Source organism: Hirundo rustica, chromosome 2 (assembly GCF_015227805.2).
Source record: "Hirundo rustica isolate bHirRus1 chromosome 2, bHirRus1.pri.v3, whole genome shotgun sequence".
In the NCBI taxonomy this organism is placed as follows: domain Eukaryota; kingdom Metazoa; phylum Chordata; class Aves; order Passeriformes; family Hirundinidae; genus Hirundo; species Hirundo rustica.
In genome coordinates this window covers 23664253-23689691 of record NC_053451.1, presented here as the reverse complement: position 1 = coordinate 23689691, position 25439 = coordinate 23664253, and the positions used below count along the sequence as shown (strand labels likewise).

At 39.7% G+C, this 25439-nt stretch overlaps 1 protein-coding gene across 15 annotated transcripts in view; it reads left to right on the top strand.

Annotated features, from left to right (window-relative positions):
* ZBTB20 (zinc finger and BTB domain containing 20) overlaps nt 1-25439 on the top strand; it is a 474904-nt gene that overhangs the window by 179278 nt on the left and 270187 nt on the right. For 2 of the 15 annotated variants that reach the window (XR_005699580.2, XR_005699582.2), the window contains 2 exons: nt 2275-2349; nt 2462-4710. The exons of 12 other annotated variants lie outside the window; for them this stretch is intronic. The gene's annotated coding sequence lies outside the window, so the exon portion shown is untranslated. Of the gene's footprint in view, nt 1-2274; nt 2350-2461; nt 4711-25439 lie in introns of those variants that run through there. One more of the 15 variants, XR_005699581.2, reaches the window with a different exon arrangement.

Below are 25439 nucleotides of genomic sequence, written 5' to 3'. Positions count from 1 at the left end.
ACAGCAGAACATGTAGCTCCCATTATGCATGCCACTACTGCTTATCTCCTCTGCTCCCCAGCTTTTGAAAACTCTTTTCTGTATCACAGCACAAGCTACCTATCTGTGTTGATCTAATTTTGAAGTGTTTTGTCAACATGAGCCTATTATGAAATTAAAGGTCAGTAAAAGGCCAGGCATTCGTTGGGGTAAGCACCGCATGCTGGAAAGGGAGGGGTCAAGAATGCCTCATCACATCCCAGGCTTTCAGATGTGCCTCGTGTGCGTATTCCTGTTAGGGAACAGAGACGCTGTAAAGCTTCAGTCGACCCCTCATTCACAGTGAGACACAATATGCCAGTATCTGTCACATTCCAAGTCCTTGAAACACCATTGAAGTCAGAGAATTCAAAGTCCCCGATTCTTGGCTTCTTTTGAGATCGCCTTATTTTCTTCCTTGCCATTCTAGTAAATCCGACATACGTACGTGCACATGCATACTTGTATAGACGTACTGACATCTTTCCAGAGCATGAAATTCAAAAAAGGGAACAAAAGCATGGGTTTTTCCCCTTGTCCTGTCACTTTCTGGGGAAAAAAAAAAAAACAAAAAAAACCACCACCTTCTTAAGTTGTTTATATTCCAGCTTTATTTTCTTCCATTCACTCTTTGCCGGGAGCAAAGCATAAAGGATTAAGACAAGAACAGCCCTGTGTATTTGTATTCATACATTATATTTACATATCATATACATTATTTAGATAATAAAACCTGTTCTAAATTGTGCTGAAGTAAAGGTAGTATTTCCACTTTTTCTCAGAAAGAGCTGATGCAGCGCTGCCTGCATTTTCCTCCTTTTCCTCCATCTATTTTGGAATTTGATGAGCAATAGCATATAGGCATCAGTAAAGTCTGCAGTCCCTCCCTTTGCTCTTTTGTCTGATTATCCTTTTCTAGTCTGTAGGAGAATGAGTCTAATCTGGCTGGAGAATTTGCACCCCAATTTTCTCATATGGCACATGAAGTTTTTTAGATAACAGTAGGGACAATTTCTGGTCTTATTGAAGTTGTTGGCAGTTCTCCAGATGATTTGTTATAAGATTTGGCCTTGAGAAAAAGGATCAGTCACACTCATCTCCTTTTAATTCTGAACTAGAATGACCCATATCACTGCCCACTGATGGCTGCCTAGGATACTAGCAGTGAAATTTTGGAAAATGATCAAAAGTTCAAATGTATGCAAGAATGCATGAAACCCACTGTCTAGGAGACCAGAGAGAATACAGTTCACCACAGCAAAATATGTGTTTAAATAGAAACAAAAAAAAACCTAGAAGCTTGATAGGAAAGAGATCTATGTCCATTTTATTATTTTTCTATATAATGTCAGTTTAGGATGAGGTCTGGGACAGTTCTCTCAACTTATGTATGTGTTTTTCTGTGTTTTCTAAAATCTTTTGATTGCAGAGCACTACAAATGGTGCAAAACAAAGTCTCCTTTCCAAGTTCCCTACAGTGAGCAACTTAAGAGCATTTAGTTTTAGCGTGGCTTAGGACTTTGTGTCCTCAGAGAACAGATCCTGCCCCTTTGATCTCTAGATATAAAAATCACTGTTTCCCAGTGGTTACAGAAGATCACTGGGGCCCCAGAAAAGTGCCATGAAGATGCAGAATGGGGACCTCGCAGCTCCAGTCCATTTCCAGCATTGCTGTTACTTCTTGTATGTTTAGAAAAAAAATATTAGTGATCTCCAGTAATCCCCATTCCTGAAATTAATTTAAAACTACTTATATAACTTAGCAACATGCCTTAGGGAGGGGAAAAAACAATTTTAAAGAAATAGTCATACTCTCTAACTTTATCATAATTTCTTTTATGTGCTTATGTGTGCAGGTAGTCCGCGAAATAAATTTACAGGCATGTAATTCTGTATGTCTGTATCCTATGCAGTGGCCCTTCCCATGTGAAAGGAGTTGATCTAAACCAATATTCCAGTTCAACAGTTGTCTCTTTCTTTTGGAGGGAAGGAGAGGTAGGGAGTCAAAATACAAGATTTTGTTACAATACAGTTCTGTCTGCAGCTGAAGGCATTTCTCTAGCATGTTGCTATCTGGAGTTTTCCCTTTCAGATTTTCTAGTAGGAGGTGAATTTTCCAGTTGGTTTGACTCTGCTGTTAAAAAAAAAAACAAGCTGATTTTCTTTTTTCTTTGATTAAGTGAATAAAATGTTAAGGGTAATTAAGTCAAGGAGAGTTTCAAATCTCGTTGATTTTTTTTTTTTTTTCCCCCTCAGTTCTTAACCTGGTAAACAAACTGCTTGTACCATCTTTGCAGAGATAATCCAAAACCACTGTGCTGAAAGTATAGTGTAAGTGCACCACTTTTCACTTCAGAGACAAAAACACTCTGATGACCTTCAAACCTCGTGTGTTAAACTTGCAAGTAAAAATCATGTTTTTCATTATTTCTGTTACCTCAAGGTTACTTCAGGGCTAAGGTTTCCTGTGAAGATCAAACAAGAGGTTTCTTCCTGTCTTGCACATCCCTACGTATGCCCAGATTGTGCCCTCTGTGAAAATACTAAACTGCAGACATTGTGGCCTTGAAGCTGGAGGGAGGATTGCTTGGTGTTTTTAAGGCTCTGATCAGCAGACCAGACCAAGATCCGGCTGCTCCTGTCTGGCTCACTAACCTTGGAAAAGTCAATCATGTACTTGTGCCCACGCTCCCCAGCTGTAAAAGGAAGGGGATGCTCTTTCCCTGCTGCAGAGTTGCTTTGGAGGTAAAGCTTCTCTCTGAAACTCTTGGCAAGTACGGAAAATGCGCGTGTGGATCGGATTGCTGGCCCGCGCCACAGTGCCGGATTTCCCTTGTGGCACGTGGTCCTGAAGATCCCCCAGAAGATGATCCATGTTTCCAGACAATTGCAGCAGGCCTGTCCACTCCTTCCCAAGCACACCTTGTCAGCAGCTGCTTTGGGAAATGCCCACATCTCCCTCCCTGTTGCGTAGGGCTCTTGGCACAGAGGAGACTTCTGCGCGGGCTGCTCCTCTCACCCCGTGTGCTCCTCTCGCCCTTGCACAGCAGCGAGTGAGCTTGCCCAGCCTGGCTCAGCTGGAGTTTTTGATAACCTTTGCAGAGTGAAAGTGGTTCTTTCAGAGCAGCAGCGTAAGACCTGCTTCTGTGATATATTATCTGCAAACGGTAATGTCCCTGATACATTTCTTTTTACATGTTTTGCTGTAACTCTGTTCACACAGGCTGATCATATGTGCCCCAGATACAAACAGGAAGACAAAGTTTCCAGTTCCATCTGCTGCAGTCTAGAACGATTTTATCCACAATTCACTGGGGGAAAGCAATTCTGATTTAAATGGCACATAAGCTGTGCATTCCTAGTCTGATAGGGTAAACTATTGCAGTTTTTTTTCGTAGTGGGTTTTTACATTTGAGCTGGAAATAACTGTGCTTTAATGAACTCTAAGTGGAAATGTATAAAACAAAACAAAACAAAAAAAAAAAAAAAATCCCCAAACTTTGAAATAGCAGAGGCTGGAACTTTGCATCGGTGATATCTTCTCATTAAATCTCCCCAGAATGAATCTTCTGCCAAAATACCTGGCCAGATCTTCTCCAGCAACTTGCAGCAAAGGTAGGCAGGAAATCCCATCAAAAAAAATAAAGAAAAGCAACAGCCAAAAAAAAAAAAAAAAAAAAAAATAAACTCCCTTCAAGCCACCACTGTTTGGAAATGAACAGTTAACAAATTGCAACCTTTTCACTCATGCCCTAAATTCCTTTGTCACTTAGTAACAGCCTGCACAAACTACACTTCCACGCCTGGCCTAAGTTACATTATATTGCCATGTTGTGGAATAATCTGTTGTTGAATGTGTACAGAAAAATTGGTTGTAAGTTCCATGATATTATAATGAACAATAATGATTTTTTTACTAAATAAATGACAAGGTTTGTTTAGTGAAAATATGTCAGTGCAGAGAGCAAAATGAAAAAAAGTTCACGTGCTGTGCTTGGATTGAGGGACGTGTCACTACGTACCTTCTTAGCTTCCTAACACTGCTAATGGGAATAGTGATAACCTTTATCTCCCCACTCGGCTGCAGGAGACCTTGGTGTCTGCCAGGAGACAGCTTTCCAGTGGAAAGCTTCCTACAGCAAGCTGGTTCTAACTAATCATCTTGTCAGTCCTCCCTAAGGCATCTCCGCCTTGGGGCAGGTTTGGGGCACGATCCCACCTTTCGAAATCTGTGGAATTTTAGTAGAAGTAGCTCAGTGTTACTGTCCAGAAGCTTGTCTGTTGATTTCAGTAGGGATTTACCTGGAAAAAAATGTATCATTGAGTAGCTGAATTTTAACTGTTCAGGACCAAGCTGAATCCTTTACGTTACCAGGTTAGCATACCTAAATGTGGGTTTAATTTGCTTTTCTCTTTTCCTCAAAATTAATGATATAAGTTTATTGTTTGGAGTTCTGCTTGCTTCATTTATAAGTAGGCAAAAAGACCCTCATCTGTGTCCGATGTTGTGGTACGCGTTACATAGATGCTGAAAGTTAACCTAACGTGGAGGTGGGATGGAGATGGTAGCGCTGGAAGCCTTTATGAGACAGAAACAAAAGCACTAAGTTGTTTCGAGAGAGATTTTTTCCCCGCCAGGAAAAGCACTGCAGAACGCCTGTCCAGCTTTCGGTAATAAAAGTACCTTTGAAAGTGAAAGCAAATAGATGCTGCAAGCGGGAGGGGGGTGGGAAAGGCGAGGTTCAGACGGCGGAGTGGCCACGCAGTCGGGTTCGTGTCGCTGGGCTTTGGGAGGGATTCCTGCCCCGCTAGGACGGGGCCGCGATCTGCCGTGCCGGGGCTCCGGGAGCCACGTCCGGGGGGCGGGGGGGGATGAGCTCAGCTGGGCTGGAATGGGCTGAGCTGGGATGGGCTGAGCTGGGATGAGCTGGGCTGAGCTGGGCTGAGCTGGGCTTGCAGCCTCGGGGGACCAGCGGGAAGGAAGGAAGGAAGGAAGCGGATCACAGCGTATGAAGTCTGAGAAGTGACAGCGTTTTGCAATGGAGGCAGCTGTGTGAGGTTACCTGAGGACAGTGTCTGGCTCTACCGGCTGATTGCCTGGAGCATTTAAAAAAAAAAAAAAAAAATCATCCAATTAATGGGGGCACCTCCTAAACAAACCAGATATCCCTTTCACCGTGCAGTCCCTGTTGAGAAGAGTATAATTTTGCATTAACTACGCTGGATAAGTAAGAATTTGTTATGTTCTGACTTTATCCAGGAAATTCCCTTTTAACCCAATTGTCCCTATTAAGTGTGTCAGCTCTTCTTTCAAAAGCTCTGCTCTGCAAAGGCAAATTAGTATATTAATGTGGAAGCATGTAATTTAAGACAACAAAAAATTGGGAAGCCCTTATCCATTTTTAAGAAAAAGTTATTTCAAAATATTGCAACAAACTCTGCTTGCTTACAGTTATTTATAACAATTAAATTTGGTTTTGTTCATGTTTGTTTTTCACTTTTAAACCTTAACAGAAGAATTATACTTGCCACTTTCATTTTCTTTAATCTACTTCAATTTTGTTTAGAGTTGATTTAAAGTTTCATTTTCAGACTCTCATCTAAATATTGAAAATCTAACCTGGAAGTAACTCCTAAGACTGATCTACTGGTCTTTGCCCTCTTCTTAAATTATGCATAACGTAAACTTGACAATAGCCAGGTTTAATTCTGAAACGCCTTATTTATGTCAGTGTAATTCAAAGCCTAGGGGGAAAATGTTAATCTTATGTACAATTAGCATGTAGCTCTGTTTATCTGAAGTTCAGTGTATTTCCCTCACAAGTGAGCATCAGGGAGCAGGTCCACTGTGTCTTCTGAGACCTGTGTGAACTGTTGTCTACTTCAAAGCATCCAGGATAGGCCCCACCCAGGCTCTTGGAAGTTCTTCTGTTTCCAAGGCACTTGTGTAGGTAGGTGTATTAGCCATGGGATATATTATTTATGCTCTGTTTTTAGAGACGTCAGAGGAAAATCAGTTTTAGGGAAGAAGGGAGCGGTGCTCTTGAAGTGAGGTTTTCACCTTTCACATGCTGTTTTGCATTTTAAGAGTGCTGCCTTTTTGGAGGAGATGGTCAATGCCCCAGAAAAATGGACCCTATGGGTCGTGCTGTTTGGTTGCTGTTTGATTGAGGTGTTTGGGAAGAAAAATTAAATAATTTTTAACATGAACTCACAATCGGTTTGGACATATGGCACTGTAGGAGAGTGTGTACAGTGTACTGTGTCCCTAAAGATATTCCTAAACAGTGGTTTCAGTATGTTTCTAACTTGCCTGCTTCTTAGCAGTAGATTTATAGGATATACATAACGTAAATGCATTTTATTAGGGGTTGCTTGCTGCCTCTGATGTAGCTTGTGCTCTGAATGAGTTATTTTGAAATGCTTATTTGTATGTAAGGAATTGCTAACACATTTTATCATACTATGGTGTGGATTTGTGGGAATTCCATAGTTTTCTACAATATCACTGCATCATATGAAATGCACACAGTCCTTCTAAATGCACTGAAGTGTTTATGATGTGATGTTAATCTTCAGTTCGGGGCCCAAAAGTTGTTTTCAGTCATGTAAGAAGTAGCCAGACCCAAGGTGATTTTAACAGATGATGCATTTCTTCATCATACTGTTCAATCTCAGGTGTGTCATTTTTTTTTTTCTTCTGCTCCCAATATGGGTGTTCCTGTTTTGTATTTCAGAACGTAGATTTTCATTTAGCAGTTAATGTGCATGATTCAAGTCACTCCTTCTGTATTTTATGAATTTTTTCCAAATATAGTATTTCTCTGCCTACTGTTGATTGAGCAGAATGGGACTTGCCTACACAAATTTTCCTAAGGAAATACGATTTGCACATCCAGATTTCTGACTACACCCACTCTCCCCATTATTGCAAGGTGTTAATCTAGTTGTATGATGGTGCTCGCACAGATGCATACATACATACCCTCTTTAAAAATAGGCTGTGTGCCTAAATCCTTATGGGAGAGCTAGGTCTGTATGCTCACTGAATATTTAGCCCTTGTGGTTACTGCAACAGAGTTTTTGTGAAGACTCTTCCGTATTTTTAGGAGATGCTTTTAGTAAGCAGTTTAATCTTAAGTAACAACTGAGTTTTTTTGCAGCAAATTTTAATTTAAAACTAATTTTAAAATTACACATATCCTTTTTAACAGTACTTTGGATTTGAGCAGTTCCTTTCCAGAAACCTACCCTGGAGAAAATGTTTTTAATCAGGTTAAAATGGAGGCAAGATAGAAAAGGAAAAAAAAAAAAAAAAAGTTTGCTGTGGCGTGACTGGAGCAGTGCTAATGAGCTCTGCTCTAATACATGAAGGAACATATGGCCCCCATCTGAATACAAACTGGACACAAAGCAGTAATTCAGCTGAGATATCCTGAATATTGTAAACTGGGTGAATGTGGTTGAAGGTGTTTATAAATGGTGGCTGAATCCCACACACTGACTCACTGCCTTCTGATGTCCAGGGCTCAAGGTGCTATTTGTAAGAGTATAGAAAATGACCAGTAGAGGGAATTCTTAATTAATGCTAACAAAATAGCAAACTGAAGTGTTATGCTATGAAGAAAAGACTTCTTGTGCTCATGACGCAGCAAGAGACGGATTATGGAGAGGGCGAGTTAGGAGAAGAAAAATCACAGGACAAGCAAATTGAGTATTTACTGGCAAATAATTGCTCTCTTAAGCTGTGGCTCTCTTCCTAAATTCTTGGCATTCCTGAGCACTAGAACCATTTTCAAAAAATGCATCGTTACAGAGTAGATGAAAAAAAAACCTCTCAAAGGCTGATGGTGCAGACTTGTGCAGGTAAGAACGTGTGCATTACTGCCTATATTTCTTCTAAAGCTTTAGGTTGCCGTCGTTTACAGGACTGCTACTTTCCTCTTTCTCCGACAGAGCTGGTGTTTTGGTTTCACAGCTGTATTTCATCTGAAAGTTGGGGAAGTGAGGCTAGTCTTTCAGGCAGGCTGCAGTGTGTGCTTTTCTGTCAGTACGGGGGTATCGACGCACAAGGAAACAAAACAAGCTGGGAAAAAGTATATGGCCCGGGTTTTATTGTGTTTAAGTGGGTGCTGGCTTTTATGGAGGTGCTTTGAATTGAAAGACTACACATCGGCTTAATGTGGGGCAGGAACTTACCGCCTGTATGTGCTCGTATTGCCACGCTGATTTCACTGCAGGAAGGCTTACGAGATGCTGCAGGGAAGGAACTTTTTGTAAGGGTCTCCTAGGGACTGCCTGCATCCCCAGGGCTTCCCTAGGTGTGGCTCCCCAGGGAGATGCGATGTTTGGGAACCCACTCTGTTTCCTCATGTCTACAGTTTGTCTACCTGTTTCCTACTCCTTTCCCTCCCTAATTTCACCCCTTTTAGCCAAGTTTGATGGGTGAAAGTTTCCAATATACTTGAGCTTCCACTTTCTTTTTTTTTTTAAAAAAAGTTCTTTTAACAGCCTCTCTGTGGGACAGGCAGCCTCATAATTAAACCCAAAATTATACATCAGATGCAAAACTTTTGACAGAAATCCATTACTTGAGGCTCATTTGACTTTCCAGGAGCTGGCTCAAATTTACGGAGAATTTTATTTTTGTTTATTCCACATGCAGCCTTCATTTTCTAATACTAAAAAAGGGCATGGAAATGTATAGGTGGTTAAGAATACTTTGTCTTAAAATATGACTCTTACTCACATTGTAATCATCAAATAAAACTGTAACACTGCCATTTTTTTACCAAACCTACAGAACACTGTCCCTCATTTCTTCTCCCCACTTTATCACGTGCATTAAAAGTAATGGCTAAAACAATTTCACTTCTCACAAGTTAATGAAAACAGCACAGATTCCTGAAGAGCGGACATGTCCCTTTGATTTTACAGGGGATTTATTTTGATTGTACTGACTGTGGAGAAACTGAACACTTGATTGATGAGGGCATATGTGTGTTGGAGACACAGCTCTGGAAAGCCACACAGAAAGTGTTGCAGAACCCAGTATCAGATCCTTCAGAAAAAAATGCCAAGTTCCCCATAAAGAGTAATGGTGGTTTAACTTTTAACACAGGGATAACTTCTCATTAAGAGGTGTCAAATTAAAATTAAGTCTTTAAACACAGGCAGGTTTTAGTCCTCGCAGTTTATTGTACTGTAATTGTGGATATTCTGTTTATTCAGCATTATGCTATTTCTGTAATTATATTGTACTTATTATTATAAAGGTCTTTCCTATTATTATTGCAATAATTAGTCCTTTTTAAACTGATAAAATCTTGGCCCATCTGGGGTTTTAGGTACAGAGTACTGCAAGTTTATTATATAGCATGTGATTGAAAAGTAAAAATCCTTTTATTGGTTCTAGTGTTCTGCCTTTTAATGACTGTTCCCTCTTTTCTCGGGAAAATTTATTTTCCCTGTGCAGTTATATTTATATCACTTCCACTACATTCTGTCTTTGTTTTCTTTGTCATTTTGACTGTTTCTAAACTTTTCTCATATGAAAAGCTCTTGAGGGTTCAGTGAGTCTTTTGCTCTCTGAACCCATTTTGTTTCTGCCCTATCCTATTTGAGATGGGGTGATCAGCACTGACTGCAAAACCCAAAGCGATGGAATGACAGCAACTTATATAACCACGTTATGGAAGTCCCAGAAGTATTTCCTTTGGACCACCTCGTTGTTCAGTATGAGGCCCTGAACAGCCCCACTAAATCCCTCCATTTCCTTTCCTGTGCTGGCTTCTGTGAACTTACCAAGCTATGAGAGATGGAAGCAGTGCAAATGATTTCTTTGTTTCTGCTAATGGAAAGGATAGCTCCAGAAAACTGTAGAAAGTGGGAGTTTTTGAAGTCGAGAGAGGTATCTGTGGAGAAGTATCCTTGTACCTTGTGTGCAGTAAACTGGAAGGATTCCCTAAGATAGCGATGGCTGACATGGAAAGGAAGTACAGCTTGTTCTGTGGCTTCTAGACCATCTGCAAGTGACTTGCAAGAGATGAGAGGGTGCCAAATAAACGCACAATTGTGATATAATGGAGGTATGAATCAGTCATTGGTCTACTCTTAGTGGAAAAAGCATGCAAAGCCCAGGACTGTTCCTCGGGTGGTACTAAGACACTTCATTCCTTTGAAATGTGTTTCAAGCCCTAACTCTAGACCAACAGTCTCTTAAAAGTGTCTGGAAAAAAAAAATCTTTTTTCAGTTTAGATTGTCAAATCTTATATTTTTTATTTCTGCAGATAAATAGAGGCATGTTACAGAAATATGTTATACAAAGTCCCTGGGTCACAGTAGAGCATATCAAGTTGATTTTGCTGGAAGCAAGTGAGTCTTATTCCTGTTCCTCTCCTCTCAGTTCAACCCCCTTCACTCTTCTTTTACCTCCTCTTCCTGCCTCTCCCTGCCTTCCATCAGAAATTTTCTTCTTTTTTCCTTAGTCAAAATTCTTCCTGGCATAGTATATTTTTCTAGTGTAAATGATCACTTTCAGCATTGAGGTGATAAAACATACTTTATGCCTTCTTGGTTGCCCAGGAGAGAACAAATAGATTTTGAAAAGCAGATGGTTGACTAGAGAGCCCTAAGGTATTACAGAGCTAACAGGTGCAGCTCCCTATTCAGACTCTGCAAAGCAAAAAATTCCTGTTTCCCAGACAAATCAGAAAAAAAAAAAAAAAAAAAAAAAAAAAAAAAAAAAAAAAAAAAAAAAAAAAAAAAAAACCACAGAAGGGAAAGCAACAAAAAGATGGACTTTAGAGTCCAAATACTTATATATTTTTAATCATGTTTATGGGAGGTTGAGCAGGGACAGTGTTTGTGTGTTGGAAGTAGCCATCCCTTGTGAAAAACAAGGCGGGCTTCACAGCTAAAGCAGAGTGCTGGAGGGTAGAGACCTGCACTGAATTCTATCATGGCAATGGATGGGCTGCGTGGTTTGCAGAACTCTTTCATGTCTGCTTCTCACACAAAAGCAGGACAGTAGCAGAAGAATAACTGATGTATCCTTCTACAGAGCATTGTGAACCCTGCATGGGAAAGGCTAAGGAGGGAAAAGTGTATCCTAGTATTGAAATGCTAGATATGGAGTCAACTCTGTGCATGTTTCTGAAATAGAGAGTAAATTGTTGAATGCCTCAAGCAAAACAACACGTGTTGATCATTAACAAAAGAAGAAAAATCATATCATCACCATTACCTGTTTCTAGTCACGTCTGTGCTATCTTACACATTTAATATGGAGTAGATGACATATCTAGTCAGCATTCCAGTGTTGAAGGAGCTATGTCTGCACTTCTGCACTTCTTCTGCAGCTATTGATAACTTCAGATGTAATTTATACTGGTTTTGCTCACACTGCTATAAATCCTAATTCAGAATGAAAATGAGAATATCAGTGCTTCATTATTAATAACATCATTAGGCCCTAATTTTGTGATCTTAAGCTTGAGCCATCCAACTGAAAATCCCTGGGGTGTGCTTACTGAATTCATGCTGGGAGCACTTCATTGTTGTAGGTGCTCTTAAGCACATTTGGTCTTGGAATAACAGAGGACTATGTAGTGGTGTCTAGAGGTCTGAAGAGTTATCCTTGCAGGAGCAAGTAACTTGAAACCAGTCAACAAAAGAAGGGTTTTTGCATTGCCAGAGGTGAAGAAAAACAGAGATGCTAACTTCTTGCCTTCTAATGTGAGTACTAGTCTTCTGTTTCAGGGCAAAATAAAGGAAAAGGAAATCAAGAGGATAACTAATTGGGATTTTAGCTAGTAGCAGGAAACAAGGAAGGAGCATGTAATGAGCATGGCTCTTTTTTGCTCAAGCATTAAATATTAACGTCTTTAAAATCTAGATTGCAAGGAAAGAGTTTCAGTGCGTTTAGGCCAATTAGAAAACAGATTCATAACCATAATCACATTTTTAAATTAATGAATACAGGAATAAGAAAGTAATATAGATCAATACTCTTATGTAAAAGTTTCTTCTGGGAGTTATGGAATCTGGTGCATCATGCTCTCAATTTTTCCGTAAAAACATTTTTCTGTTAGTCATCAGGTTGGAGCAAAGTTTATAAAAATTGGAAAAACAAGTCGTAAGAGCTAAAACACATTTTGAAAAGTTAAAAAGATGAATAGGATGGAAAACTTTTTGAGAAGCTGGGAGAAAAGAAGGGAGCTTTTTTCTGCTTTTGTTTAAAAAATGGAGTCTTGCTGGAGAATAAAGTTGTAAGAACACTGTAGCCAACTGTGAATATCAGTGATACTGTTAGAGGAAAGATTGCTTTCCTGCTCCTGTTTTCAGGCAGATTGCCTTAGTTGTCCTGGTCCTTCTGTTCCACATAATTATCAGCTGAGTTGAAGGAGATCTCCCTACAGCTGTGAGTAGTAATGAGGCTTTAGCATTTCTTTGCACATCACTACTAGGATGTGACCTGTCTCCCTAGAAGGCTCACCTTTTCATTACAGTGGTGTTACTTTTCCGCCTGTTTCAGGCATCACTTGGGTGATCCAATCCCTTCCCTCTGCAGATGTAGAAAATGCAAACAAACAGAAGTTCCAGAGAGCTTCTTTAACCTTGGATGTGAAAGGTGGTCAGGGATGGAGGTTTCACGTTATTGGGGCAGGAGTTTTAGAATGGATATATTTAGGATTGCACTTAGCATATTGCATAAATGATGCAGGAAATGCAGAGAAATGCCACAAACATCTGCACATAGGGAGGTGTCAGAGACAGGATGACAGCTGCCTTTCAAAACTCTGATGATGTCTGAAATGTAAATAAATATAAGGCAGTGATGGTGTCCTTTTGTGAAGGAATTTGTTCTTTCCACGATGATCTTCCCCCTCACAGCAGTTCACCTGCTCTCCTGTGATGCAGAATTGATGTGACATCATGAAATTCCAAGAAGAATAGAAATCAGACAAAATGAATGCTTCTACAAAGGACAGATTATCCTGTCATTTTAGAAATAAAGGAAGTTGTGGTGTGAGTCAGTCCTCAGAAAATGATGTTTGAAGTGAGATGTACAAAAGGTGCAGGGGTACAGAAGCTCAGGTATTGTGGAGAGGTGATACTGCATGGCAGATCTGCCTGGGATTTATGTGCTGGCAGGAGGACAGGTGTTGGGGGTAGGAAGGCTTTTTATGATCAAGCAGAGTATCTCAAAGTGGCACTGGGTTTACCTGTGTGAATGATAGACAGTAGTGAAACAGAGTATAGCAGAATCCTAAGGCAACAGATAGTGAGTGGGCAAATGAGAGGGGATTTATGCTCTATGCAGCTATGGCTCAGATGATATGGCAATGCTTTTTCTCACACTTTCCCCAATTTATTTTGTACTCTGTATCATGCCTGTAATTGTTTTCTCTTGTTGTTTCTCTCCTGACATGTTTAATCCCACAACACAGTCTAGTCCTGATGTTTTTCTTCTCCTTCAAAGAGTCCCAAGAGAGAGAAGCAAGGAAGGTAGATATATTTGACTTTGGAAAATGATTTGATGCCACTTGCAAAGGAAATAAAATATATCACAGGGGTCTACTGCGGGGCGTGGAGTGAAAATATTGCTTGTTTGTGACAAAGGATTGCCTTGAAGACTGCTTCGGCTTGATCAGTCTGAAAACCATGTCTCACTGTTTCCATTACAAAGACTTTAATGTTCCTGTTTCTTTTGGAAGAGGACTTCATCTGTTTTGAAATAAACCCGAGGCTCCCCAAATGTACTGTTTGCTTTCAGGCCCAGCACACAAGAGCTGTGCATCAGGGTCACATTGCAGAGGGGTCAGGAGAATATTCGTTCTTTGGGTCGTGAGCCACATTAGCCAAGGAGTCTGCATGGGAGTAGCCCCATGGCAGCAGAGGACTGCAAGGACTTGGAATGTGGGGACATTTGGGCAGCACAGCTGTCCTGCAGTGCAGGGCCATGGCTCCTCCCCAGCCCAGGGGCGCTGGGGATCCTGCACAGGTGGTGCTGTGCTGCACTGTGCCTCTGCAGGGCTGCAGTAGGATGAAAAGATCACAGTGTGACCAAGTGAAACCCAGTAGATGATCATTTCCCATGGGGCTCATCTGGTTTGCATGTAGAAGGCAGGACGTTAGGACCTGTGTTATGCATGGAGGCAGAGTAATATTTGTGGGATGCCCTCTTGCTTTCAGATCCAAATCTCCGTGCTAATCATTCCTTCAGTGGATCTCAGACTGGATATGTTCACTGGAGTTGATCATTACAGAGGCTTAGTACATTAATTCAAGTTCTCTGCAAACAGTGGCTCAATATTCTCCCCAAACTCCCAGTGACTTCCTATCCTGAAGGTATAGCTTTCTGACTTTTTTTTTTTCTTTCCCTAATCCTGAGATATCCCCAATCTCTTCCATCTTCAATCCCCATTTTTCTAGTTGGCAGCAGAAAACTATTTCAGTGCATACCTGTGGAGCTCATTCCCAGCTTATCATTTTTATACTATTAGTTTCACCCAGTGTTAAAATACAGCTGCGGTTCTAATGTGTAGAAAGAAAGAAAGTAAATTTACCCTCTGAAAGGGACAATACAGCCTTTAATTTTGTGGCAGGCATCTCTGATGGTGTATCCCTGGTGATATGTTTTAAGTTCAAGGGGTTTTATTTTTGTTTTTCTTTCTTTAGTGTGTTTCTGTTATTTGCATCAACTGCTGATGCTTTTACATTAGATTTTTTGTTTAGAAATCTTGCGAAGTTCTCATTTTTAGTTTCTGTTCTTCTAATTCAGCTTTTAAAAGAAATTCTAAAAAAACTCTCATGTAAGATGAGCTCAAGCAAGCTGTTGCCAGCTGGTAATTTCTTTGTACTTTAAGTGGGCTTTGTATTTCTCATGGGCTAGCCATTGTGGCCTGAAAAAAACTTGTTACACCAGTCCGTGAATTCAGAAAAAATACAAGTACAGGTGACAGGGGTGTTTGCACTCCTAAGTTACTGATATGAGAAGATGCATCATTTCTGGGAGACCACCCTCCTCCTCCATTTTCAGTTTAGAACTGTCTAGTTTTAGTCAAGCTTGGCAGAAGTGGAGAGGCTGCCCAATTTCTGCAGGTTTTTTGTTGTTTTTTTTTTTTAAACCAGAAATGAGGCAGAGGCAGAAATTACTCCTGCCTGCAAGAGAGGCTGCAGTTGCACTCCAGAGTCCAGTGTGAGGGTTGTCCTTCCATCTGGTCCGGTCTTCTTTCCCAGATGGGTCTGGTGCTTCCTCCTCCTGAGCACTTTCCGGGTGCCAGCCCTTCAGTGTGGAAGCGGGAGCTGGAGGAGCTGTGAGTGTCGGCAAGGGTGAAGAGCGAAAGAGTGTGGGAGGAAGAAGTGAGAGGGGGCATTCATAACTGGGAAGATTAGGGATATCATGGCCGGGATGTGACAGAGGAAGAGAACCCAAATCTAAAGGAAACCAAGCTTCACTGGCACTGTTACTTGTGGGGATGACTTGCTTAATTCATATAACCTCTTGCCCGTCACAATCTGCAGCGCTACTTCAACAAAGAAACTCTATTTTGATATTAAAGAGGAGTTGGAGGGAGAGGCACAAGCTCTGGTCTTCAGATAATACACATGAACTTGACAAACTGGTTGTAATGTCTGTGTCTTGAATTCTTAATCTCCAAGTGAAGAATTAAAATACGTGTGCTTCAGAGGGGAGCTGCAATACTTCATCCATTTGGAAATTATTTTTCTCCTTTAGGAGACAGATGCTTTACCTTTTCCATGAAAAGTTGTAAATGTTTCAGAAACAATTAATGAAGCTTCCTGACATCCTCTTGGGTGAGGAAATATGATTGCTGTGGGAAAACTGAGGCAAAAATCTGTCATGTGAATATTTTATTTTAATAGTTAATGAACAGGGAGAAAAAAAAAGTATTACTATAAAACACATGAGCAAGATTGTGGAAAACTTTGGCAGAGAAAGGTTCTGAGACAAATTCTGTCCTGATTGGCATCTCTTGAAGGTCAAAGTGTCTACTCAGCATATAAGGCACAATTAAATTTGGCTCATGGTATAAATATAATCAGGAGACTTACCTCTTAGTATACTTAATTTCAAAATGTACATGCTGCATAAGGCAGGCTTGTAGAGCAGAAGTAAGTATTTTGAAAAGTGACTACAGGAAAAGATAAACTTCCTTTGGTTTCAGGACAGCAGTAGTCACGTTACTTTTTACATGAAAACCACCAATCTCTTCAGTCAGTGGCAAAAGGACTTCAGCAAAATGCGCCACACCATCTCAAGGCATTGGTGTTTGTGTACAAATTAACAAATTCTATTTAATGATTTGGAGATGGAGACACAGAAATGTAGCAGGTCCCCCACAGCAAATAAAGTGGCAATTGAGGAAGAAAAAAACCCAGATGCCCGTACCTTTTCCTCTCTGTTTGAATCAGAAGATCCATAGTCCTTGGAAGTACACACATGTCCATAGACCTCAAGCTGATTTTTTTGTTGTTTTCTGCCTCTGTATAATTCAGATGATCCAATTGTTTTGACTATTTCATCCCAAAATCCAAGTCATTCAATCTGTAATCCTAGGTAGTCCCCCTTCTTTACCACGACAACCCTCCCTTTTTTTTTTTTTTTTTTTTTTTTTTTTTAATCTCTCTAGTAGATTTTGGACTGAATGCACATGAAGCAACAGTTTGAACTGCATTCACTATGTGTTACGGGCAGATTGTAATCATATGGATATGTGTGTACCAGTATGTATTGAATGGGTAATGATAGTATCTGTGGCAATCCCTTTCCCTTCTTCGACAGTTTGACTTTCATATCAGTTCAGTTTGTAACTACGTCTGTTAGTCAAGAATGATATAAATCAAGGAAAAAGTAAAAGATTCAGCGGGTAGGAAATGAAAAATTTATGGTGAGAAAAGAGAACCACCCATAATCATTGGATACATCTGACACTCAGTGATTATTTTAGATGTCTATTTATTTGGCTGGTTTTGCCTTTTTTTTTTTTTTTTTTTTTTTTTTCCTCGTTTTTTCTTTTTTTTCTTTTTTCTTTTTTTTTTTTCCTTTTGGGTAAGCTTCTCAAGAGTCACCAATTACTTTATATTTGTGGAAGTCAATGAGTGGTTTACCACACACTTTAGATGAAACAGACCAGTACTCCACTTTGTGAAAATCCCACCCCTAAATAAATCAAGGTTCATGTGAAAAAAAACCCTGAACTAGCAAAAAACCAAACCAAAACAAAACAAAAAAACAACTCAACAACAACTGAATAACTGATACACACCTTCACTTTTGTGTTCCTGAATAAGATACAAAAAGACAATGAAAAGAAATGGGCATTATTTCATATCTAGGGAGAGTTGGTGCTTTCCAGCACACTAGCCTTATTTGAAAATTGCTTGGCTTTTAATTGTCTTGCATCCCACCTCATCTGTGCACCCAGAGGATTTTCCTCTGCCCTTTTAAAATCCACAGAGCTGTTGGGAATACTAGACAAGAACACCCTTCTCTTTCTGCTTGCTTATGCAATTCCTAACTGGCAACACAAAAAGAAATAACAGCTAATTCTGCGAGGTTCTTTTGGGAGAAGAATGTTGATGAAGGGAGCACTTGACTTCTGAGGTCAGAAATCACAGACTAATTACCCATCAGTATCATAAGTTTTGGGCTGCTCAGTTGCTCTCCCAGGATAAGAGCAACACTCTCCACGACATCATTCTCCAGTTCTTGAGTTGTCGAGATGCCGTATGTGCCTGAGCCCTGATTATGCAGTGGGCTTAGTTATGGTAACTGAGATTTATCCTGATTTTACTGTATTTCTGTTGTTCCAAGTGTGTTAAATAGCCATAGTTCCCTCTGGCACTCAAAATCTGAATGGTCCCTTAGGTGGTAGAGAGGGGAAATTCACTGGTGGTGTTCATGACCAATATGTGAACTGACCACTTCCATTATGGCCGCTCTGGAGTCTGGATTCTCTAATAACTGTATCAAAAGAAGGCATAAGATGAGGAGATCTGGTCACCAACCAGTCTTCAAGCATAAGAAGTAGACGTAAGAAGTAGACTTTTGTCCCTATGCTGTAAATCAGGAGGGACAATCCTCACTTTGAATGCCATGCTTATTCTCAGCATGATGTGTATCGTGAAGGAGGCATTGAAAGAAAGCGTTAAGGCTAGGATAACATCAGAGAAAATGCTTCAGTTTTTATTCTCCCTTCCATAGTGGATAAATTAAAACAGAATGAAACCCCAGAAAACTTGAAAATAAAAGCAAATATTTATGTGTGATCTATGACAATTTTTTCTGAAAATCAAAGTAAATTCTTCCCCCTTGCAAGCCATTGTTCTGATGACATAATTTTCTAACAATCTAGTCCTCTACCTTGCTTTCTTTGATGTGCCTCCTCAAATTCACTGGCCAGCCTATATGGTGGCTTTGAGATTTCTGAGGTCCTCTTGCTTGGTTGGCTTTCAGAGCTACACCAGGTAACTCTGCCGATATTACATTGTGCTCAGAACAGGATGTAAAGGAATGTCGCTTTATTGCACCAACAGTCTCAGCAGGCATTGAAATAAAAAGTTCAAACACACCCCCACTCACAACACGTGGTGGTGACTATAGAAAAAATGAGAAGTAGGAGCTTTTCAGGAAGAAGGAGTCTTAGGTAGACAGCCTCAGTCTACACCCTCCTTTGAATTAGAAGTTACATGGCACAGTAGTCTTTTCATTAAAAAAAAAAAAAAAAGGTGTCTAATCCCTTTCCCCCCGCCCATGGCTTTGTGCTTTATTTTATTTTACAGTAGTTACACCTTGTATGGCAATATCCTGTCCAGCAGGTACACACTGCTGTGGAATACAATCCTGAGTTCCACCAAACCATTCCCACAGTCCAGACAGGGCTGCCTCCTGCTTCGAGACACATCGAGGCAGTCACAACAGTGAATTCCATTCAGCTGGAACTAAGAGACACTTTTACTACTTGACAAAAATAAATCCAGAGAGAAACTAAATGAGTTCTCAAGTAGCAGTCGAGGTAAAATATGTGTGCATGGAAGGGGTGTAGGAGTCAAATTCTAAGTGTGTAATGTAGAAGCCAGTTGTAATCAACAGCTTACTTCTCACATGTTCAGTGAGGAAGCGTTTAATTGTTTTCCCAGCTTTATGAGGGAAGGTGCCTTGTGATGCATTTCCCCCATGCGTTCTGCCATGAGGGGTTTCCCATGTGTTACGTGGCAAGGTGGGCTGAAGCAGGCATTGTGCCACTGAATTCCTCTCTGTCTTGGCTGAGTTAGTGATTCTATTTGGGTTTTGTGAGCTGAAAAGAGTAGGAAGGTTTCTGCCATAAACAACTTGTGACAATTGTTGATGCATTAGGGGACAAAGAACATTGATCTTAGTAATACATTTGTCTGAATAAGCACATCAGTACTTGGCACATTGTTATTAACACCTTTGTGCACTCCTTTTCTTCCTCAAAGACAATGTGCCTGCATACAAATAAACATACATTTTCAACTTTTATGTCAGTGCATGACTGTGGGGACAGAGGAGAGACTTCCAGCTGTACAAATATACTAAATACGTCCTCCATTATTTGTGGCAAAATTAGTTTTTTTGGACCCTACTGATTACAACAAGACACATAGTTATTACTGAGGATATCAGCTGTATGAAGGAAACACTGTCTCATCTTTATACCACATATCCCATTCTTTTGTCAGCTTACATTATAAATAAATAACAAAGCAATTTGACACATGCCCATTGATTAAAAATAAAAGTTGTCAGAGTGAGAGGAGAAAGACAAAAATATGAATTATTAATAACAATATTAAGCAATGCAAAAAAGATGCTTAACATGCAGGAAAGTCCCTGAAAAGTCACTTAGTGAAGGGGAAAGAAAGGACAGCTGTGGAGACCTTCCCTCTACTACTACTTTGTCTTTTCTTTGCTACTTGGGCCCTTGGAGGTCGGGGTGACATGTGGAAGAGAAGGACATTTCTATTAATTTGTGTAATCTTGTTTACCTCATCTCTTGTATTTCCACCTTGTTCTGCCTGCAAACACAGACATATCACACAAGGAATGGAGTTAATGTGAAGCGATTGTGTTGTGTCATGATTTGCTTTGACCATTTTATATTTCTGAGCAATCTTCCGGGCAGTGGGTTTGGATGACCAGTTGACAGCCCTGGCACATCATTTGGAGAAGCAAAGGTGATTTATACTCTTCCTAAATTTTGTGTATCACACAAAATTTAAATCACATATCTGTGATTTAATATGCAGATATTAAGGTATACAAAAATGCTAGCAATAGTTTGGGTTCTGTACTTTGTAGCACTCCAAAGGATAAAACATAAACAGTACCTTAGTAGCTGGCATAATTATGCATTTCTTTTCCCACCTTCTGTCGCTTATTTTGGTTGCAACTATTTAAATGCTTTCGTTTATCAGACCAGTTTGAATGGCTGTTGGGTACATTGACCATCCTGGCAATACTTACTTTTCCATCTGTGAAGATCAGATTTCTTTCTTCACTGAAGAGGAAAGGAAGAAAAAGTACACTGGTGAAGAGGAAAAGAGACAATTGCAAAATTTTCACAAAAGCTGAAGGAAACCCCTCAGTGACAATCCTGTTTGCTGAAGAATGCTCTTGCCCTAAAGCAGGTACAGTGTCTGCTATCACAGCAGAATATCTCACCAGAAAGTTTTCCTGGTAGCACCAAAAGTCCGATCATGGCTGAAGTCATGCTGTCTCTAGAGCGGTATTTTATATTAGACTTCCTCGTGGCCAGTCTGAGCATTGTATTTTTTGTAGCTGGGGTGATGACATCATCTTAAAAAAAAACCCTGCAGGAGCAGTAAGGCTCCTACCCTGTGCTTATGATGTTAATGTTTTCATTTAACAAACTGTTAATGAATTCACAACATGATCTCCCAATTATTGTATGGTAATTCTGGAAAGCTTCTTTTTACGCATCTTTGGTTCACGTAAGAGCTAAGCACTTGTAGGTTCTATGGATTTCATGAAATTCCAGAAGTGCTCAGAGCTTCTGAAAGCCAGAGTCAAAGGATCTTCTTGCTGGCATTTAGTTACCTGTGGTGCAGGTACCTCCATCCTCCTTTGGTCTCCCTTTGCAGTCAGCTGAAGAATAGTAGGCACTTAGAGGTGTCATTCACAAAAAAAGGCATCTGAAACACTTCCTCATATAAGGGATCATTTCTGTTCATAGGTTAGGAAATCTTGATGAAGACTATAAGCAGCTCAAAAGTTATCTGAAATTCTCCTATGCCTCTTGTCACAAGCTTAGTAACCAAAATGAGGGAGCTGCCCTAACGATGGTAGTCTTCATTTTTCTGTTTCTGTGTGTACAATGGAAGCGCCGTGCAGGTTTGCAGGTTATGAGAAGATGGACTTCTCTTGGTACATAATTGTAATGATGCAACTGCATATTAGACCCTGAATGGTTTACATTTACATTTTATGAGCTCTTTTCAGTTCCCACATACATAATGTGTAAAGATTAGCACTGAGTTGATGTGTCTCAGCATGGGTACCTTACACTAATCCTGAACTTCGCTGTATATGAAATTATTGGTCTTAAATATTAATTGATGTAGCCTGACTCCCCTTAGTACTTCTAATCTGCTGTATCTGATCCCCAAGGTTTTGGTGAACATTAATTTGTGCATTAAAAGACTGAATTTAAGTTAATTTCATTAGTTTGGAAAAGTCACACATACCGATAACTTGCTTGACAGATCTGAAGTACAGACCCCAAACCAAGTGGAAGGGAGCAGCTCCTGGGACTGGACTGAGATGACAGAGAGGGAGACAGTTGCCCTTTGTCACATACCCAGAGCTATAAGCTAAAGTCATAGAAAAGCATGTAAATAGATGCTAGCATATTATGCTACTCTTGGAACTTAAAGGCAATAATTTCATACATTGTTTTTGTCTCCTTGCACCATACGTAGCCTTATTCTAAAGTCTTGTACTAATGCCTGCAAGGAAATCTTTAGACAGTTGAAAACCTTTTCCTTTGGAAAGGAGATTGTTCAGCAAGTGAGTAGGCTTTAAAATTCAGCAAGGCAGGTTAAGACAACCTTTGATGAGGAATTTAAAAAATCTGGGAGAAAGCGCTTTAATAACACCATTATGGTACTTTTCATCAGCCTTACTGCACCCATGTGCAGTATTTCAGCTCTGTAAACTGAAGCTTATTTATGCTAAATGATTTGCCAAATATCTTATCATGGGTAAAGTGGCAGGCCAGAAATGGAACCCAGGAGTCCTAATTTGATTTCATGTTGAATTCAGAGACAGTATAATGCCCCTGAAAGAAAAACACTGAAGAATTCGACAGGAGCACTCTGCTTGAGGAGTCTCCCATTGCAATAAACGTGTGGTTATAGCCTGTCTGTGCTCCACTGACCGAGGTCCCCGAGGCTGTTTTCAATCCAAACCCATGTCTCCTCTGTGGGTGCCCATTGCCCTACCGAGTGTTTCAGTGCTCTGAACCAAAAGTCTTGTTCTTAATGGCCATATTGGGGAAAATACAGCCATCAAAAAGTGCCACCGCTGCCAGCGAAAAAAAGCGAGTCCGGGTGAAATAAAAAGGAACTGTGGAGTCATGAGAATATAGGCTGCAGTTTGAGTGCTTCTACCAATGTGGGGCTTCTTATTTTAGAGTAGTGAAGATGAGATAGCAGATGATATTATTTATCTTCAAATCCCTGTCTAATCATATTTACCATCTCTGCGAGATCTTGAATAAATATGGATAAGTCTCTGTGTTTTTAAATTCATATTTTGAAATTTGACAATACATTGTGTGAGCTTTACAGGAAGGTATTTCTGGTTTTCAAGAGAAGCCTCTTCATGTCAGCTTGTCTTCTTAGTAGCTTTCACAGTGTGTGAAGAAGGAAGGTAAGAACTAGGGCAAATAATACTTTTCTTCCTTTGCAGCATTTGGGCAAACATTTGAAATCAGTGGGTTAAATCTGTTGGCTGGTGAAAGAGACTAGTTTAGACTCCGGATCTAGTCTGGAAAATTCAATCACATAATCTTGAAAGGAAAATTCAAGAGTCAGGGGGAATGCAGTCCAACACAATTTGTTCAGTCAGGACTTTGTTTGTGAATTCCTGTCAGGATTGACCTCAGTGTATTTATAAAACTTAAAAGGGATGTTCTTTCTTACAATTCCAATTTTTCCCTTGTTCAGAGGAAATTTTGCATACGTTACAGCCGGTTTAATTTCTAGAGAGAGAGCATGAATTTTCTCAACTATGAAATGGAGGGCATAAAATGAAGTTTTGTGAGCAGAGTTTTTCATTAATGTCTTTTTTTTTTTTTTTTTTTATGTTTAGCCAGAGACAGAAGGAATCTGACTTTTTTATGTTTTTGCTGAGGATAATGAGTAAGCAATTTGCAAGCAATGAGTAGATGGAAAGGTAGCAATGCACAGGGTGCACAATAAAAACTTAAGTGTGGGTGTTTGTTACCATGTGAGATGCTGTAGGATACACCACCTGGCCTTCAGTTGCTTTTCCCAAAAGACATTTATCTCAGAAGTGCTAAGTCCTATCTGCTAGCCATGTCCAGATGTGATTAAGCCAAAGTGCTTTTTTGGTGGCACTTGAAAGCTATGTTTAAGCAAATGTTTTGTGCCCTAAGCCCCAAACTTTAAATACTTGAAACCACATCTAGGATATGATTTATTGATGATAATCCAACCATAGAGTCTTTCAGGACAAATCCTTTTAAAGCAGTTACTAGATGAAATGTTGGACTCTGTTAAAATGGTGGATAATGTAAAGAATACTTGATTTCATTAACGCTGATTTGATAACATCAGTTGCCCTCTGGCAATTTAGGTGAGCCCATAGGCCAAAATTTTTACCTTTAAAATGCTCTTTCTACTTGTACCATGTACTGGGGGTGTGATGGGCACTTAAAAATAATTAGCATACGGTTTATACCTGACAGCGTGAAACTTGTCCCTACTGATCGTAGAAAAGTTTCTTGGAAGTGAAACTGTTTTGTTTAACCTCTGTATTAATTGCAAGGCATATCAAACAAAAGTAAAAAAAACCCAATTCACATCTGTATTACTGAAATCTGTCCAGGATACAAGAGGGAAGTATTAAATATCTGCAGTTTGGTAAAATTTGAAGTACAAAGGAAAAATATGTACCATCTGAAGTTACTCAGGGTGGATAGCATATGTTTTAAACAGTTGGATTAAAATTCTAAATAGTGTATGGCGTGAGTTGATCTTGTCCTAGTCCATGGGCATTATTTTTTCTAAGCTGGGAACATAAGGTTATGTATCAACTAAGCAGATATGATCAGTCTGATCTGCTGGGTCTTCTTTTTGAAGACGTAATCCTTATTAAAAGCAGCACTGTGAAGTTTGAACCTTTTTCTTCCACTTCAAGCACAAATATTTTTCTGCAGCTATTTTTTTTTACTGTAAAAATAAGAGTCATATCTTTTGCAAACTATCTTCTCAATCTTATTCTAGCAAAGTTGCCATTGACTTCAGTTTCTTTACCTAAGTAGAAACCAAATCAAAAGTTAGCAAAGTATTTCAGGATTATGAGCTCTATTTAGAGGGAGTTGAAGTAATAAATTTATTTGGTGATGAAATCTGAGGAGCTTTTAAATATGGCCAGTCCTGTTTAAAGCTTTTGCAGAAACCTATATTTTGTTGACAGTCATCACTAACGAGTTTCATGAAACTCCATCCTAGAACCAAACTTAGAAATTAACCAGGTCATTTTATTTATTTTATTCTCCATATTTTTTTTAGTCTTCCACAATGGGCAGTCTCATTTGTTGCCTGTAAGCATAGCACAGGAGAGAGGGAATGTAAACGTGCCTAACTATCAGGAGTGGAATAATCTGTTATCCTGGCAAATTTGATGTTAATTTAGGAAGCTGCAAGCTGTGCATTTTCTTTCTTTAATTTTTGATAGTTCTCTTCTTCATATGCTCTGCCTTGGTAAAGTCAAAGTATGTGATCTCTGCTTACTCTGACAGATTTATTTTGATTGTGCTAAGTACTTGGTGAATTTGGGGAAGCCATCATTCCTTGGTGCTATAACTTGGTGATTTGTCTCTTGGTTAAAGCTTGATTTGGGAGATAGGAAAATGCGGATCACATCTCCAAATATCATCTAGGGTCATTAAGTGGATGTGAGCCAACTATTTCCAGTGCACAGGTGGTGGTAGCATTGATTAATTCATGATCACAAAGTGCTTTGGTCTACTGGCATAAAAGGCAGAATAGAAGTGCAAAGTGTTATTAATGGAATGACTGCTTGACTTCATGTACTTAATATATGATGTTAAATATCTTTTGAGGCCAGATACATTATGAGCATCAGTGACTCGACTGAAAG